This window comes from Patagioenas fasciata, chromosome 5 (assembly GCF_037038585.1).
Source record: "Patagioenas fasciata isolate bPatFas1 chromosome 5, bPatFas1.hap1, whole genome shotgun sequence".
Lineage (NCBI taxonomy): Eukaryota > Metazoa > Chordata > Aves > Columbiformes > Columbidae > Patagioenas > Patagioenas fasciata.
The window spans coordinates 25,901,958-25,918,749 of record NC_092524.1 but is presented as its reverse complement, the minus strand read 5'-3'; positions in this window follow the sequence as shown (position 1 = coordinate 25,918,749).

The following is a 16,792-nucleotide window of genomic DNA, read 5'->3' as shown; positions in this document are numbered from 1 at the left end:
CTTAAAACTTTCTGTTTAAAATACCTCTCAAATTTTGTGGCTATCTATATTCCATTTATAAGAACCACTTCAAGTAAAAAATTGCAAAAATCACTTGCTACAGGAAAAAATCCTATGCATGTAAGATTTTTCCACTTCAGATATGAACAACACAAGCAGGCATTCAAATTAGTATTGTTGCTTAGTTTTTTAATTTTTTTCCCCAAATGTATAATTGAACATTTTTTTAATCTATTTTTTCTTTTATTTACTACAAAAACATAAAAAAAAAATAAAATGTTCTGAATTCTTCATTTCTTCTGCCTGAATGATATGATCAATCATGCCACCACAAGGTTTAAGGAAGCAAATGCAGCATTTTCCATAACATGCTTGTACAGCTCTGAAACAGTACGCAACAACGGTGTTGACAGGATAGATCAAGTCTATGAAACTTGTAAAACTTGCCCTCGAGTATGGTAACCAAATATAGAAAGAACTCACATATTTGACAGTTATTTTTAAAGATTCTAACAAATCCTGTAATGTGAGTCTTGTTACCTTTGAAAGAAGATGAAAAGTGCAGACAGATATGTGCACACAAAAAACTTCTTCCTTTGCTGAACTTGTAAAACTGAAGCTATGTTTTGCAAAAGATCAATTAAAGATTCTTCTGCTTCACTATAAATGGTGTTGCCCTGTTTAAACTATAGTTTTATGTCAAACAATTCACTGAAGCTGTGAGAACTGTGTGGTCAGTTAGGAAATGTAAGACATTGTACATCCTACCTATAGAGAGCAGGGGGGGTGTTTTGGATTCACATTTGCTGCTTGCAAATAGATGTCAGCTGGCGCAATCACTTACTAGCCAAGGTAACTTCTGCTGTTCTTCCTGTTGCATATTGTCTGAGGTTTGCTACCAAATTTTCAAAAAGGTGACGTGTGGTAAGGGTTTACATTTCACCAGGGTGTTTATTAATATTGAAACTTTCCAGCTGTTTTTCTCTTACTGAAGAACAGGAAGGAATACCTGTGATGTAGCTATTATAATAGCTTTGTGATAACTGTTTTCTACTTGTGATCACTATAAAAAAAAAGTTCTATTGCCTCCTGTAAGAACTGAATCAGCTAGTTAATATTTCCAGGGCCTACAGCCATAGAATTTCCAAGACCTATAATTCCCCACTAGATGTTTTATCATCTATATCTACAGACATCCTAGTGTGGCTCAAAGTGACAAAAACAATTTGAATTCAGGTATACAGAAATTGAGTGATTTATGCAAGATAAGCACCAAAAAGGTCTGGATATTTTTCCAATTACAGAATCACAGAATGTTAGGGATTGGAAGGGACCTCAAAAGATCATCTAGTCCAATTCCCCTGCTGGAGCAGGAACACTTAGGCTATTCTTTTTGTCTTTGTAATCTTGGTCTGTACAAGTTGCACATGAAAAGGTTTTCTTAAGATTACTGAGCCCCTTTTTTTTATGGATTAGCAGAAATAACAATGGTTTGTGTGAAAAAAAAAAATACAGAAAATGTCAACTAAGGTTGTTAAAGAAAGTTATGCCAGAGTTAGGAAATGAACTATTCAAATTCCAGAAAACACGTGATTCTTAAGAAACTCACCTTGTTCTACATTATATGAATTCCACAGCTTTATGCAAGATTGATGTCAAGGGAAACTGTGAATATGTAGGTTTATAACATCATTTGTTTCTTATGCAAATTGAAAACAATGCATCCCAGCAGTGCATGTAAAAGATTTTCCTGCTCTGTGGTCTCAGACAGAGAAGGAGGTGTGCAGACCTTACCCAGGACTGACTGAGCATGGCTTGTGGTCACAACTGCCTAAGGCAGGCTCCCGCTATGCAGCAGTGCTCCCTGTCAGCATCCCATAGGACCTGGAACCAATTTTGCAGTCTTGCTACTTGCCATCCTTAGCATGAATTTTCAGTTGCTTAATACCTAAAGCTATTTCCTAAAGCTATTGTCTAACCACATTGAGAAAAGTCGGGCTTCTGAAAATTCAAGGCACTTTTTTTTGCATAGGTTCAAGAACTTCTTTATCCAATGCTCTCACTGCATTTATGTGCATCTGTTGTTTACTATATGAACTACTGAGAATCTCCAAGAGTGATAGAACTAAATAGTCTTAAAATGTTAGTATAAACACAGTGAAGGAAATGCTTGAGAAGAATTGTAGCTTGGAAATGTTTTTTATTTCTTCCTGGGCTAAACATTTTATAGAATAAACAGACACGTGGCTTTTGCCCCAAGGAACACTGTATGTTTCACAGTCTTAACACAAAATGAGGAAAGAATGGAATCAGGACATTTAAATAATATTTTGGTTTCAATCATGCTGTTTACTTGGTTAATTAGGTCAGTTTTCTTTGAAGAAAAGAAAAACATTACACAAGTTATTTTTCTATCTTTATCTAAGCAACAAACTCTAGAGTATTTTAGGAACACATATTTGACAATGGCCCCTGGATATGAAGGCTGTTCACAAGTTAACATGGAACGTTTCTGCTTCTACATGATACAAGTAGAAGTATTGCAATGAGACCGCAATGTATGAATACATTTGGGAAAATTAAGTTACAGAAGATGCAAATATGACCAAAAAAGGTACTAAAATGAGAGTTAAGCTGAGACACCCTCTGAATTATTAAGATTTTCATTGTGGTGAAGCCAGAAAGTCTGCGTGTAACTACCCTAGTTTAAGTGACACATCAAAAAGAACATGTTAAAAAAAGCCAGTATGCACACTAACTTTTCAAGACGATGATGCTGGATTAATTTTAGATACAGACATATTGTAAGTGGGCATTTTTAAATAACTTTCTAGTCAGAAAAATAACTATGTGCAAATACCTTTCTCTAGCAAAACAGGTCTATACATTTAATTTAGTCTAACCTATTTTGTTTTGCATCTAAATTTTATTTTTAATTAATATTTACACTGGTTAAGAAATAGAGATTTATTTATAGATTTTATTTTCTTTTCGTCTGGGAAATGCTCAGCAAAACTGTAGACTGAAATATAGCTGAAGTCGTTGAGGTTCTGAAATCATTAAGGTTCTAATTATATGACTTCAGAAAAAAAACCCCACAACAACTATATAAACTTACTGTTTGAAAATCATGAAGAGATGATGATTTTGTTAAATTTCCAAATACCCTATAGAGTAAATATGAACTACTAGCAAGTCAACAGATTTACATGACAAAATTGGCAAACCTTTCACTTCATGTGCCATGGAACCGAAGAAATACCATACTGATTAGACTGATTCTGTGGCTATGGAAATGCTTTCAAAGGTGCATTACATCAGGACCTATCTGGAGAAATAATTTTCTTTGTACAGCTGGACAGTTTCCAGGGGTTAACTGGTATGGAATGGGTATGAGAGTTTTTAGCAGAAATTGAATCTGCATTATAAGTTCAAGAGCTCCTGAGGGACCTGTCCTCAGTAAATTTCTCTTATCTGATTTTTAGCTCACATATACTTCTATGAATCTAGGAACCTACGGCAATGAGTTCCACAGATTAACATGTACCACAGAAGCACGTGCTCTTCTTTCTTGTCAGTAGCACTATTTCTTGACAATTTCCCTGATAGGCCTCTAGTTTATGTGCTGCTGCTTTCTTTTCTGAAGACATGGAATCACAGTATGGTTTGGGTTGAAAGGGACCTTAAAGATTATCTAGTTCCAACCTCCCAGCCACGGGCAAAGACACCTTCCACTAGACCAGGCTGCTCAAAGCCTTGTCCAGCGATCTGGGAATGGAGCATCCACAACTTCCCTGGACAACATATTCCAGCACATCACCACCCTCACAGCAAAGAATTTCTGCCTTATCTCTAATCTAAATCTACCCTTTTTCAGTTTAAAGCCACTACCACTCATCCTGTCACTACATGCTCTTGTAAAACATCTCTCTCCAGCTTTCCTGTAGGTCTCATTTAGGTACTGGAAGGCTGCTATGAGTTCTCCCTGGTGTCTTCTCCAGGCTGAACAACCCTAGCTCTGTCAGCCTGTCTTCACAGGAGAGATGCTCCAGCCTGCTCCTCTTCATGGCCCTCGCTGGACTCACTCCAATATCTAGAACCTAGCCAACCCCAGCTACCTCTTTTCCAAACGGAAAGGTTTTATTTAGTCATTCCTTGTATGGTAGCTCTTTCATACCTGAGTTATTCTTGTTATGCTCCTCTATATTGCCTTTGGTTCTACAGTAATGTTTTTAAGATACCAGAACTGCAAGAATATTCACAATGTGGAACCTTCTGACACAAAATGATCAAGTTAAATGTTTTGCCTTGTTAGAATTTTTTTCAGAAAAATACTATGACTTGAAAAATCAAAGCACTTCACTTTTTCAGAATAGAAGGGGCATGTACAGTGATGTTATGTTCGGTCACTTATTTTAAAACTAGTCACTTCCCTAGCTACATCAGAATTTCAAAAGCAAAGACTCACCATTGCAAAAAAGTATGCTTTATTTAATTTTATTGCCCTCCTGAGCTTGTGCAAATAGCTTAAGGACTTTCTGGCTTAGTGAATGGCTGCTGTGATATAACTAGATGTTAACTCTGAAGCCTAATGACAATGTAAGCAAAACTCTTGTACTAATCACAGCGTGTCACTTAAGTGGAAATACTGAGATGCTTTAGTAATATGAAAGAAGTCAGTACACAAATCAGTATTTTCTATTCTCCAATATCTGTTGTAAGCATAAGATTCTGCACTCCAGTGTTTTATATTCCATTTAATAGATATCTTCCAGGCATGGTGTGATTTATTTTTGATAGGTTACACGTGTGTCCTACTTCAGTTAATCTTTTACTATTTGTTAGCATTTTGTTGACTGTTTAAGTGTATATTTTAATACCTGTATAGAAACCTTTGCTTTTCATAAATATTGTCATTGAAAATGTTCATTCTTAAAGTGCTTCTGACAAAACAAGGCAGAGCATATAAACAAGCATCAGTGGCATTACTTCACACATGTCATGGACATAAGTGATAAAACAACGATGTCATGTAGAAAGAGTGCTGAGGTTTGATTTATTCTATAATGAGGTTTTAGGTAACAATTTCTTCTGTCACCTAGAAGTTTAGCTGTTAAGTCATACAATTAAAGTATATGTATATTATTCTGTTGTTGTTTTTTTTTTTCTTTTTTGTTTGTAATCTCTTCATCTAATTTCAAACACTTGTGGCAAAGCAGTTTGTGTTGGAGAGGAATAAATGGAAAAACAGCTATCAACACCCCAGCACTCATGAGCACTGAGAAAGCGGTTTGTAGATTTTTCCCATCAATTCCTGGACTGTGGTTTGCATTCACTGTCTCTCTGATGAAAACATGCTGAAAAGCTATTTCACAGAGGCAGCAACAATGGGTTTTGTATGCCACCATTGCTACCAAAGTACAAGGCAACCCATCAACTAATTTCATATTCAGTTGCCTGTAGAACCAGTGTGGTCTGGCAGATATAACTCAGCTGACTTTGTGTTCATGTGATGTTAAATACCCTTTTTTCAGCAGAATAAAGTAAAATACCAAAGTGATTTTTCAAACATAAACTTTTGTCTTTTCAGTAGAAACCAATTTGCCAATTAATTTCAGCAATTGAGCAACTAAAAAAAAATTACCAGCTGCAATTTATTTATAATACATTTATAATAACACTCAGTATTTGACGTATGTGTTGTAGAAAGGAAATTGAATAGCTGAGATAATTTTGCAGAGCAGCTGTATGTCTGTATTGAAATGAAGTCAAGTAGCTTACAGAAAAAACAGTCCTTGATTATATATGTTACCGGTGATATAAAAAGATCCTATAACTTCCATTTGTTAAGATCAAAGGTGAGATGTACAGCTGTGTTAAATCGCACCCAGTGATACCCCTTTCACTGGTGGTTCACTTGAGTAAAGGGAGACATGCACTGACAGAAGACTGAAGCTTGGACAGATAGGATTTCTTAAGCTGCATTAGCTAATCTTCATCCATCAGTTCAGGATCTGGCCATCCTTGTCTCTACTGTCATTCTAGGCTGACATATTCATCTGACTTTAGCAGATTGACTGCTATCTGATTGTCAAAGTATGCCTAATATTGAGCCTTTCCTCCACTTTAATTTCTCTTTTACTTGTAGTCCCCAGCAGCAATCTTGCTCCAGCTAAGTTTTTCCTCTTTAAGTTTCTTTCTTCTCCTTATAGTTTGGATGACAGAAGAATGCTGCATTCTTTAATGGATGTTTATAATGAATTCCAGTGAATTTCAGTTATGAACTAGTCTTTACTCTTAGACTGAGATAGTTATCATAGGATGTTCTCAATCTTTCAATTTGAGAGAATAATTCAGAGCTGGTATCTTGGATTCAAGTGCTATTTAGCAGAAGAGGAGTCAAAAAGTCATGAGTTTCTAAAACAGAACAATCCAAGTAAGGAACTGGCCCAGTTCTGGAGAATCTCTTAAAACCACAGAAATTGTATTATCTTAGGCTTAAATCACACACTAGCTATCTGCTAAGATAACTTTGAAAGACCACAATTATATAGAATTCTTTGCAGAACTACACAGAGTGTGTTCCACACATTACAGTTAAGAAAGTGAGGATGTAGATGAAATAAGCTACTTACTTCTTGTGAACACTCATCCTTTTACAGGAAGAGACTCAAAATCCCATTTCTGTCTACACTATTTGGAGTAAATTTGGTCCAAATACTCTAGTCATGCAGTTCAATGTTGCATCAATCACGAAATAGCTGTGCACAAAGTTGCTTTTTCTCAGCTTCTCCTAGTAGGACTTCTTGTATTTCAAGATTTTCATATTCACAAACCAAGCTGCAACATGCAAAGCTGTTTACCCAGTGTTTTCAGGGAGATGAGATACTATACCTGTCATTTTCTTGTACTATCATCTGCTCCAAATCAGAATTAAACTTTTCTGTTTCATAGCTACACTCTTACACTTAGCAATGTAAGGTGCCGAATTTCTTCATGAACTTGTTCTGTCATCTGGGAACACCTTCCCTCACTTCTCATTGCATATAGCACCAGAGTGCCAGATGTTTTACAAATAGCAATGAAAAAGAGCTATTTTAAGAAGTTATTATATATACATATAAATATAATGATGCATTGAAGTATTTGAAAGCAGAAACTGTTTCTTAGGAAAGATAGGAAGTTGTTCTGCGTATAGTGATTTCTCTCTATGCTATGTGTAATGGAGACCAAGTGAACATTAACATTAAAGTAGAATGGAACCTGAAAGTCTTATAACTTAGCTGTAATTAGATAAAATTGATGTAGCCAATTTTGGGTTTTGTTAAAGGCAATTTTTAGAAAAGATTTAAAGGAAAGTGAGGGCACTTGTCAAACATTATTAAGGAATGAGTTTGAAGTTTATTATCACACAATTCTGTTTTCCTGTCTACATTTTGTGTTAGTCAGCCTTTTCTCTACTATTTTGTTTATCTTTCTTATCTCCTAATCTTCTTTTTCCAGATCAATTATATTTTAGTAGTAATTGTAGTCTAATTAGAGCCTCTGAATTTCGACTTACTCTGCAATAAATGCATTTTCATTTTTTATGTAATATATTGAGACAGTAGTTATCAGTGTTTACTTTTAAAGTAGAAGAACACAGTGAATGGAATTCTTTGGAGCACTTTCCTGGTTTTGCTAGTCTTTAGTTATTTTGTAAATGATGTTATCATAGTTTGCTTAATGAACTTTTAAGTGACACCAAATCCTGGGAAGAACTACAGGTAAATTTGGAAAGAGAATACAGTGCAAATAATTTGCATAAATTAGGGACTATGAGAAAGAGAAAATTAATTAATATAGACAGGTACACCAGTATTCCTGTGAAGGACATAGCAGTAAGAATGATCAAAGATCTGAAAAATAAGACCTCATGTAGAGTGCAAGTCTAGAAGAGATAGTCTGATATTACTGTCAGGTATTGCTACAGATGAAAAGAATAATCTGCTCTCCATGACAAGAAGTAATGAGCTTAAACTGCAGCAGGTATTTCAAGGTAGATAATAATTTTTTTCTAACTCAAAGAAAAGCAACACCTGTAATAAATGGTCTGGAGATATCATGGAGTCTTCTTCATCAGATGCTATCAAGAACAAGTTAGAAAATCACTTAAAAAGAATGATATATGCATGGTGATTCATTCATCAGTGAATGAATTAGAGGACTTGTGAAAGTTGTTTTCTACTTTGCAGTTTTATTATCAGACATTAGCAGAAGCAATATCTCTCACTTTTCCCACTTCTTGTGCAGTCCTCCACATTTTCCTCAGTAAAAACTGTAGAGCCCTGCAGATAGTGCTGGGAGAATTGAAGCAGAGTTCAAACAGTTTTGGTTGGAGAATTTGGGACAAGATTTGGGGACATATCTTGGCCTTTGCAAATGAAGACCTAACTGTAGAATGATGCTGACTAACTATTAGAATTGTGATATGAATCATATTCTCCCCTAGCAGTGCCATTCATCAGTGCTCATACACCAGAAAGAAATATTGCAATGCATTGTTTTTGATAGCCAGTCTTTGTGGTCTAACTAGTACCAAAAACCTGTATTATTTTTTCTTCTTAAGTTTGATGTATTTGCAAAATACTTTGAAAAGTTGAATAACAAAAGGCTTCTGACTGCTTAGCATTTTGTTCCTCGAAGAAGAGAGTAGGTTTAATGTTTCCTATTTGTAGTGATATAGCACCAACAAATAGGAAGCAGAAACAATATCAGCTTAAAGTCTATTACAAAGAGAAGTACAAATGGAAAACTTTTTTCCACTGCTGCCACCCCTACAGGCTAATGCTAGAGAAATAGATATCAGGTCAGGCAATAAGTGATGGTATTGATCAAGGTTTGTGTTTAAAGACAATAAAAAAGAAAGGTATCACCTATTGAACGATTCATCCTGAGTTAGGTAAGATTTAAAGCACTGTAGAATTATGAATAGTACACCTCTGACCTTTCTTTCCTGTCCTCTAATACAGTTTAATTCTAAACAGATCTGTTTTGACATTGTAGGAGTGAGTGAGATAGTTCTTTCCTAATTTAGGATCTTATTTTTGCATTCTAGCTTTGTTAATTTCCTCACTGCCTGCAAGAAAATAGCATCCTTATGCTTATCTGAAGATGTCTTTCCAGGATGTGGATATGACTAGTGATTCTGACTAGTACTTGTGTTCACCTTTTTTTGTTGTTGTTGTTTTTCTTAAGGTGTCAGCTGGTTTGCAGTTTTGAAATTCCAATGTAGCATTTTTTAAGTATAACACATATGACTGTCTTGTTGTGTGACAGTTTCAATTGCACTTTATCTTGATGACTCTTTAGAAAGACCACACATTTGTCTTGAAGCAGGTCCAGTCCCACACACACAAACATGCTGTTTGTTTTAGAGGTCAGTGAGTCTTCCCACTGGGTTTAAAGCATGATTACTGTTGTGCAAAATTAGAATTACTGTAGTGTGGGTAATACCTGGCTTAGACTATTCCTCTCTTCTGAGATTTTGAGTATAGTTATCTGTGGTCCATAGTATCATTTGTGGGTTCAGCACCAGTATTTTCCTTAGTCTTCCCACTGTCTTATCAGGCTTCTGGCACAAAGGGACAGAAATAACTGTAATTGACAGTTGGAAGTCTGTGTGACTCACAGTCATATGTAAATATACTGCTTGTGAAATATGAATTTCATGTACCTCAGATGTTGCCATTTATTATGTTGTTTGTTCCTGGGGGCATTGTTGTACTTGATCCTATATAATGTTGGTTACTTCTAGCTTCCTTGGAGGACAATATAAGATGATTCTCTGAGTGAAACTCATAAAATAATAGTGTGTCAGTAAATGCCAATTTCACTGATGCAGTTATAACACCTTACATAGAGTATGTGCTGTATCTGACAAGTCATATGCTGAATTAGTTGTGCCACGATATCTCATAAAAGATTGGTCAGAATGTATATAAACTGTATATTTTATTCTTGCACATAAACCAGATATAACAGATGTTAACAGATATACACTAACAAACTTCTATCTTTTCCTCACCAGCGATGAGTGGTTAACATCATGAGAATGGGATAGTATACTGTGTTTAGGAGCTCTCAGGAAAATATTATTCCATCGTTCATCAATATTAAATTCAGGCTCTGTAAATTTTTATGTATAGACAGGATAAGAGACACAGCTAAACAGACTACCATGCTGTTTATTTTCTTTAATAGTTGACTTTGTTTCACTCTCCATGAAACTAAACAATCATCACACATCCCAAACATCTACACAATCAGTGAGCTCAGACCTGTTCCCACTGACTTCTGTTGAAAAGTTTCAAATATTGCAAATCACCAAGTTTGAGCAAGAAAGAGAGAAGAATTGGTATCTTGAGCAGACAGATTATTACCATGGGATGCTTATTTCTTAAACTAGTTGTAAGATGAAAAGCCCATTGACACTGTTTGAAAGTTCATCAAGCAAAGATTTTGAAAAAAAAATTGCAATGCAGCATTAATCCTTATTTGTCATAGCTGGAAGGGTGTTATGGTACAATAAATAGCAATAATTACCTGGTACTGTCTTTTCAGAATGTGCTTTGCAAATACATTATTTTTAGTTATGTTTTAACAACAAAGGCAATGTTGCTGATATCAACCACCACTTTATCAAATGGAATTAATATTAGACGAAATAATTTCCTAATGGGTTCTGATACAGAAAAAATCTGCTTATGCCAGAATATGAGTTAACTTTCAGTTACTTAGAACATTTTTCCCTACTCTTTTTACAATGCTCCCTGTTATGAGACACATTTCCCTGGGGAAAAAATAAAATATATCTATCTCTTGGCCATTCCTGGCCATTATCTGACTTAGAGAAGAATAGGTAAGGATTTAAGAACGGTGGTGAAAATTCAGCTCTCTTATTGTTTGTACTGAACTGAAATTAACCCAGGAACTATGAGTTTGCACAAGATTTGTTTAGGCATGCTTTGTCTAGCTTTGTCTAGCCTATGCTTCAGTCTGTATTTCAGGACATAAAATTTCAGCTTTGTTGTAGATTTTAACTGTACTCTGATTTTGTCTTTCATTAGGTCAGTTACCACTTTGTAAAATAGGACAATAGTAGCAGATTAAGTGGTCTGAAGAAATTAATGGCAAGTTTAAATAAAATCTCTATCTCTAGTCTAAAACAAAAAATCTCACTTTTATTCTAATCTATAAGCTCTAAAAATGCTTTTGGTTCTGTTGATATGAACTACTTATTAAAAAAATAATATGTGAAATGCTATCTTCCTATCAGTGCATAGATCTGTTTAATAGGTACAAGTTAGAATGGGTGAACCTTTATTTCTGAACTAGCTAGGTATTGTAGTAACAGAAGCCTTTCAAGTCCTAGATGGATTAAGATCTTGAACACTGAAAGTTGCTGCCATCCTTCGAAGTCCAAAAGGGGTGTAGATAACCTATTTTTTAATTAAATACTGTATTTTAATAGAAATCAGTTTGGTGGAAGGGCTAGAAAAGTAGAATGGAAGTAAGTAGATTTATTCTGGGTAACGGGAGCCTTCTGAATGCTTCCTCTACTGTCTTAAAAGTGCTGTGGTTCCACAATTCTTTGAAAAAGAGAAAGCAAGAGAAAATGTATACAAATGTCACCTAGCTAATTAAAAGCTAAACTGCAGGCAGTTTTGTAGCCCAGAGACAGAAAACTGATTTACCACCATGTTTGGTTTTTTTCATTTTTCAGCCCACTTGTCTACACAACAAATCCTACTTCTGCAAAGCAAGAAGCTAAGAAAAATTGTGCTTAATGCATTGTTCTGGTTGTCATTTTACGCAAAACACCTCAACATTTTGCTGCAGTAACTAAAGGAAACTCTCATGGTTCTTTTCCAAAAGCACAAATACATATGTATCTATTTTAGCTAGCAGTCATGAGAAGCCCATAAAACATAGTTAAGCAGTCTTCCCTCCTGAAGAGCGCAGTAGTACACAGAGTTAACATGTGAAAGTGATAGGGTCCATCTCTTTTGCAAGAAGTGTTCTGGGATGCATGGTGATGGTGAGTGTAGCTGCCTAACCTGATATGTCTCTGCACACTTTAGCAACTCTGATGGGTGCTAGAGTTGGGGTGAGAAACCATCAGCATGTGTATTTGCCATAGACCTAAGCCTTCTGATTCCTTTTATATGTACATTTTTTTACATCTGAAATAAGAAAATGGGAAGCTTTATGCTTCCTGCCTACAGAGTAGATATTTTACATTTTGACTACCCTGAAACATCAGTTTCTTGCTTGTTGCCCTCATTTTGAGCCTTCCCTGGAACACTTATGACTTTAAACTTGAGCAGTTTGGCCTGCCACTGGAATCCCAAATCTTGAGGATGGCACGTGACAACAGATTGTTTCCTAAATAATCCCATCATATTTAAGGAAAATTCTTGTAGTGGCTTATCTCTAAGTAATCCCATCACAGCAAATTCTTGCGGTTCAGTCTCTAAAAAACCCCAGATAAACTGAGTCTAAAATATTAAATAAATACTATTATCACATTAAATTAAGAAAGGATTAAGTGAAGAGAGTGAAAAGACAGACCTGACTGGATTTTTTCTATGGTAAATGGAAGTACAGCTGTTTGGGGTGGAGGCATGATACTGGAATCTTCTTGCAGTAATTAGAAAGCCAGTGCTGCCAAAAACTGTTTTCCCATCTGTCACTCAGTTTATGGGTCGTTCCTAAAGCCCCTCTTAGGAGGCTGGTGTTCACTGATCTCACTCAGCTGTGAAACTGAACCTGCAGCACATGTTACATCAAACAAACCAACCCTAGAAAAAGAAACTGGCAGAGTATTTCACTCTGTAATCACATCACAAAGTATTTGGAAATCTCAGAGAAAGCATAGCCTTGATCCTGAAAAGAACAAAGCCTTTGTCAATTTTAGTGTTTCCCATACAGAAGGAGGAATGGTTGCCCTTTCAATCAACCTTTAAAGTGTTGCATGGCATTTTTTGATCCTTTTCTCTGTTTTGAGTTGCTTGAGAAACAGGCTTAGGATGTTTTGAAATCAACCAGATATTGGTTTTGGAAAGCTGTATCTTGGTCTTATTTTCAAAAGGTCGAGATTCAAGATTATGAAATAAAGGTACTGATTAATTTCCATTTTTATGATGGGGAATGAGTTTTGTATTGGTTGAGGAGGAGTAACAATGGAGAAAAATATCTCCTATCAGAATGTATAATCTTAGAAATGTATGTCTAAGGCCTCTCCTGCAAATGTACTGTCTTATTCTGTAATACAGCTCTTATTAGGTATTCTGATTTGATATATGTTAGAAGATGAAATTTCCATTGGATCACTCCAATGTCATATTGATTCCTATATTTCTCACATGGATTAGAACCACTTAATGAATATTCAGCATGCGGAAGTTAAACTGATCACTTTAAACATTAATATGCTATAATGAGACAAGGGAATATTCAATGTATGTTATGCATAATAATTCCATGTGTTTTTCTTGCAGTTGCAATAAGGTCAAGTTTTCTTAAATGTAGGGTATTGATTTTTTGAGAGACTGATATAGAAGGCTCCTATTTTTAAAATCTCTGATAAACAGAGCTATTTTAGATATTTCAGACTCATTAAGAAAAATACCATATAGTTCCTTAGTAAAACTAACACTGAATTCCATACACATTTGACCCTGTAGACGGAATAAAGCCTTATGATTTGAAATGTAGGTTGTTGTGGGAGAATGAAGAATTTTGTAGGCCTCTTTGAATGCAGACATGCAGACCAGCGAGGGTAAAGAATCTGGCTCAATGTGAGTTTAACATCAATGCCCTTTAATGAACGTTTAACAACACTGAATATCAATGTCCGCCAGAACACGTTTTTACAACCCTTATATACTCTACCCAATGGCCACGCGGCAAGCACAGGCTACGATTGGTTACTCTCTGCAGTCACTATTTCCCCCCTCCATGGTGATTAGCTGCAGGGCACTGCCCACGAACTGTTTGACAGCGCCCCTCCTGCAGCCTGGGTCGAGGGCAGACCAGCTTCTGTTTACTTCCGTTCTGTCTTTGATGTCTCCAGAAAAACCTTCCGTGTAGGTCCCAGCCTGCACCACAGCCACATCCAGCTCTGGCTTGTCCACAGCACACAGCCCATGTCCTCTTTCTTCCAAAAACTCTCCACAGGTTGTTATTGATAGATATTAAGCCAGATGTAGTAGGTACGAGTCTAATGGTGTTAAACACATTACTACTCGATTGCCATTACAGTTTTTCAAGTACAGAGTTGCAAAATAATATTTAACTTTGTTTCCTAGCATGAACAAGTAAATCTGCCCTGTACACATGGCAAGCTGGTCTCTCAGCCTACAAGGGTTATTCAGATTTTGCAGTGTGTGACAGACTCTTTGGAGCTTTAAAGGAGTGATATATCCTCACAATCAGCTCCAAATGTTTCAGCACTCTTCAAGTAAATGGCTAGCAGCATTGCCTCCTTCAAGTGAATAGCTGATTGGACTCTTTCGTTCTGGTAAGACAGAAATCTGTTGCTGATACCCACAATGGCAGAGAAGTGCAGACCAGATCTCAACAGTAGACACACACTGATTTTGAACCACACATTGGGTGATCTGGCAGACCTTCCCATGGCAGACATAGCTCTGGGTGGAGCAGTGGGAAGAGGTCATTGCACAGCATGCTCATAGTCATGGCTTGCTAGCCACTTTGGGTAACATTTCCTTAACAGGTCTACTATCCATCAACTCTATTTTTATCTGTTTCTGAGCCTTTTTGGATGAGCTGATGAGGCCAGCAACTCAAGAAGAGAAGCAATCCTGTGACTTGTGCTGCATCACACAAGCACTACCACATACATAGTGCTCAGTATTTTGAATACAGAGAGAGAAAGAAGAAACTTCTTTCAAATAGTGTCTGAAATCTGTTATGCAGAATAACAAAAGTAAATGTATTCCTTTGGCTTTTCTTACTACCTTTTTTCTTACACCAATGCTGCAGTATAAATCACATCGCAAGACAGAGCACATGACTGTTATTATACACTCTGGTAAATCATAGTGCCCATTGGTAAATACTAAGAACTTTTTGTTACTGATCAAATGTGTGTAATAACTGCACAAAAAAATAATTGTGAAATGAAAAGCCTCTAATCATAATGAGTAATTAGAATGTATCAGTATAACATACTTAAATGTGTCATATACAAATAAGACATTTAGCTGGATGAATAGTAGTAGCTGGAGTAACATTATAACAGACTAAACATCTAAGAGATTTTGTGATCAGAAGACACAGCATATACCTGGGAGGATTTTTGAGTTATTTTAACAGCTTTGCTATGAGCTCACTACAGGATTCTTGGCACATCAGCTAATACCTTTGAGCTTCAGTTTAGTCCCATGCTAATGATGAAAATCAAGCATATTTTACTGTTCTGAGAATCATGCAGAGCTCTGACATAAACTGAAGTTGCAACATTAAATGAAAAGAAAAGCATCTTTGGCTGTCTATACAGATATTAGATGACTGGCTGTTACAGAACTTACTGGACACTCTAATGAGGTACAGTGTCACAAACATGTTACATGTAATAAAACTGAAATGAAGTGTGGTTGAAAAAAATCAGAGACACTTCACAACAAAACTTTTTTAACATTTTTCATAATGGATATGTCATGAAAGAAAATGTTCACACTACATTGCAAAAAATATAATTTTACCAAACCAGCAGTGAAGTCAATCAAAATTAATGCCTACGGAAACACTGTAACATGAATATATGTTGCAGAATAGTAAAAACATGAGAATGCAAGTGGCTTGATTTATGAAATAAATAGATTTAAAAGAGATTATTAAGATTAGTTTATAGGAGTGTTAGCACAAATCAAAATATGCAGTACCAAAAGGCATTGCTTGTTGCACAACAAAACAGCAGTCTAATACAGAAGAGATATATGTCATTAAAAAAGCAAAGTATCTTCCAAGTATTAAATAAATATATTGATGTTATTAATAACAGCATAGTGCAGGATCTTGTGTCTGTTCTTATTAGACATCCTCATTAATAATCTGAACCAAAGGAGTAACATTGTTATTAATGAAACTTGTTGCTGATGATGACTTAGTGAAATTGCAAACGCTCTCAAAGGATATTAAGGCACCTGAAAAGACTTGCAATAGGAACAGAAGTTTAATTTAGAATCAATCTGGGAAAATGCATGTGCTACAATTTTGATATCTTCACTGCACAATTAACTGAAGTTTAGGAGTTCCTGAGACATACATAAATACAAATATATATATGAAAGTCATCCAAAAATGGGGCTTCAATTGAATAGAAAAGCCTGAAAAGCAGGAACCTTAAACTGTAGACCATGATAGATGAGCCTGTTGAAAAGTATTTAACAATGGAATATGGACAGACTTCTGACATATTTTGGGCTGCACGTACATACATACCGTATAATGTGGCAGGAATGTATCTATCTACAGGTCTGTAGTGCCATAAGCACAAAAACACAGAAGTAAGCAAAAAGTTCACAGGGCCAGAAAAGTCTTACCTATGACATAAAAATCCAAAAATCAAAAGTAAATTTCTGTAACACTTTTAAATTACAAAGGGCAAATCTCTGTTTCGTTCACAGAAGTATTAAAAGTGATGGTTAACTTGGTTGTTGTATAGGCATATAGTATAAGGCCTTGACAATATTTATATCCATCACTATCAATCAATATCTATCAA